This window comes from Propithecus coquereli, unplaced genomic scaffold (assembly GCF_000956105.1).
Source record: "Propithecus coquereli isolate 6110/MARCELLA unplaced genomic scaffold, Pcoq_1.0 Scaffold123, whole genome shotgun sequence".
Classification (NCBI taxonomy): Eukaryota; Metazoa; Chordata; class Mammalia; order Primates; family Indriidae; genus Propithecus; species Propithecus coquereli.
In genome coordinates, this window is record NW_012136414.1 from 3,390,188 (window position 1) to 3,393,186 (window position 2,999).

Genomic DNA, 2,999 nt, shown 5'->3' on the forward strand with positions numbered 1-2,999 from the left:
CATTATGTCAGAAGCTGGTCATACAAAGGAAGGAACGAATGAGTGAAAACTGTTAAAATGTAATAGTCATGTTTCGCCCTTCTAAACTTAAGTCCGCCATTGGCCTCTCAGTCTCGCAATGTTCTTCCTTCCTACCTAGAAATATAGTATTTCTTCAACAGCAAAGAATACTACCTAGGCACCCGATCTATTGTACCTTATTGTACCGTATACATAATTTTGGGATGTAAAAAGTTTGGAGTTATTCTCTCAATCTTTTTTTTTCTTTTTAATTGTTTTTACATTTCAATTTTTTTCTTTAAAAGGAGTGAATTGTGTACAGGGAGGTTAACTGCTTTATACACAAGAAAAAAACTGTTCTAGAACCAAATTATTCATCATCATCATCTTCATCTTCTTCATCTTCCTCCTCTTCCTTCTTTTTCTTGCTTTTTTCAGCCTCGACGACTCCCTTTTTTGCTGCATCAGGCTTTCCTGTAGCTTGGTGTGCAGCAATGTCCTTTTCATACTTTTCCTTCAGCTTTGCAGCCACCTGTTCATAAGGCTGCTTGTCACCTGCAGCAATGTCACTCTGCAGCTCTCCCAGTTTCTTTGCAGCGTCACCAACGGAGAGGCCGGGATGTTCTCCCCTGATTTTAGGGCGGAACTCAGAACACAGCAAGAAAAAGGCCAAAGGAGGCCTCTTGGGTGCATTGGGATCCTTGAACTTCTTTTTTGTTTCCCCTTTGGGAGGGATATAGGTTTTCATTTCTCATAACTGGCCTTGCCTGCCTTAGCCGTATCTTCAAACTTTCCTTTCTCTTTAGCAGACATGGTCTTCTACCTCTCTGAGCACTTCTTAGAAAACTCAGAGAAGTTGACTGAAGCATCTGGGTGCTTCTTCTTGTGCTCCTCCCAGCAAGTTTGCGCAAAGAATGAGTATGATGACATTTTGCCTCTTGGCTTCTTAGGATCTCCATTGCCCATATTTAGTTATTTTCCCTCAGCAAAGCACAGAGTCGCCCAGTGCCCATCCTGCCCTCGCTCGTCCCAGAGCTGTCTTTATGGAGCTCAATGAACTGCAATGGCTGTGAGAGCAGGAGCCAGATGCAGCCTCCTCTCTCTCTCCGCTCTGTAACCTTTTTCTTTCTTTTAACACTCATCATACAGGAAGTCTACTAGGCAAGTCAAACCTTCAGAGCAAATTACATTGCATATACTATTTTCAAACTTTGTGTAGGATAACACCTGTCTCCAAAAAGAATTGGATTACTATTGTTAAAACAGATTTATGAAACTTAAATCTTTTCTTTAAAAGGTATTTTTTACATGCTAAATCATTATCATACAAAATTATACTTAGGTAAATACCCAACTCTTAGAAACTCAAAATTACCAATCTCTACTCATCAAATGATAGAAGGAATATGTGTTACTTTTTATTGTGAAGTTAGAGTGAACATCGCAGAGTGATGACTTTTCTTTTAGTATTTTTTTAACAAAGTAATCTTGATAAAAAGAAATTTACCAGACTTTGCAGGGCCATGTACGCCATCACACAGCAAGGGAGCCAGCGTGGTAGACAGAAGCCCTGTCGGTCTTCCTGAGGTACATCTTTTAACCTGTCGTTGGCTTTCTTGATCATATGACTCTTTCCCAACCTTCCTATTCTCATTCTAAGTTCTGTCTCATTCTCTTGTATCACAATCTCCAATTTTCATTTCATTGTTTTAAATTTTAAAACTTATTGTCCATTCAATCTGTAGTGTATGTTAACTACATTGTAAACTAACTTTTTTGGCAATTTAAAACATGATTTTTTACAGGAGGGAAACAATAGTTTTGTGTAATGCTGCCATCTAATGGTGTCCATGATACTTGACCTCTTCCATTCTTAATTAAATATCCTATTTAATGGAAGGACAAGATATAAATTAAGACATAATTCTCAGATTTTAATAATTTTAGGAAAAAAATTTATGTAACACAAAGGATAAACACATTTGGAAACGGTCTTAGTGTTTTAAGTTGTTGGCATATTTAAATGGTGGATTCTTTTATAACTGATTTTAATATCAATCCAATTAACTCAGGCCATTTACTTTTGTGGCTTGTACTCTGATCATTTCTCTCTAAGCCAGAGCCAAAAGCTTTCAATAATTGTCAACTTACCCATTACTTTTATAATTCACAAATTTATCTTTTCATTTGTGTATATTTCCTGAGGTTTACACTGGGTCTGGCTATAACCACTAGCTATTCCCTCTTAAATAACAAGTATGTATTTCCTTTAGTTTTTCTATAATTTGTATGAAGCCGTGATCTTATGGAGGGCAAGTGGAATGGCTTGATTCTAGTCCTGTAGCTGCTACAAGCATTCTGTACTACCTTGGCTGAAATATTCTCTGAACTTCAGTTATCTTATTCTTGATTGAAAGGATAGAGTAGCTGATTTCTAAGTTTCCATATAGCTTCACAGGTATGTCATTTTAATGGCATATCCAGTGAAGATGCTTGTGGGTTCATAGTTTAATTCCATGTCATGGGCTAAAAGTTTTTACAGTCATAGTTCTGTTTCCAAAACGATTTGATACAGCTAGAGGTGGCAAATAGTGACTATTTATGAGGTAAATGAATTCTACTTCACTATTAAGAATGTGACTATTCCTATGTTGCTAATCTAGTCTATCATATTATCTGAAAAAATAAGCAATTGTAAATGATTTTTTAACCAAGAAGAGAATGTACACAGAATAAAAATGAGCTTAATATGATTCAAATAATATTTAAGGGCTGGGCGCGGTGGCTCACGCCTGTAATCCTAGCACTCTGGGAGGCTTAGGCGGGCAGATCATTTGAGCTCAGGAGTTCGAGATTAGCCTGAGCAAGAGCGAGATCCTGTCTCTACCAAAAATAGAAAGAAATTAATTGGACAGCTAAAAATATATTAAAAAAATTAGCCGGGCATGGTGGCGCGTGCCTGTAGTCCCAGCTACCCGGGAGGCTGAGGCAGGAGGATC

The 2,999-nt window shown here is 37.6% G+C and overlaps 1 pseudogene; it reads right to left on the bottom strand.

Moving 5' to 3' along the window:
* Nucleotides 1-370: 370 nt before the first annotated feature.
* LOC105804990 lies at nucleotides 371-966 on the bottom strand (annotated as a pseudogene).
* Nucleotides 967-2,999: the final 2,033 nt, after the last annotated feature.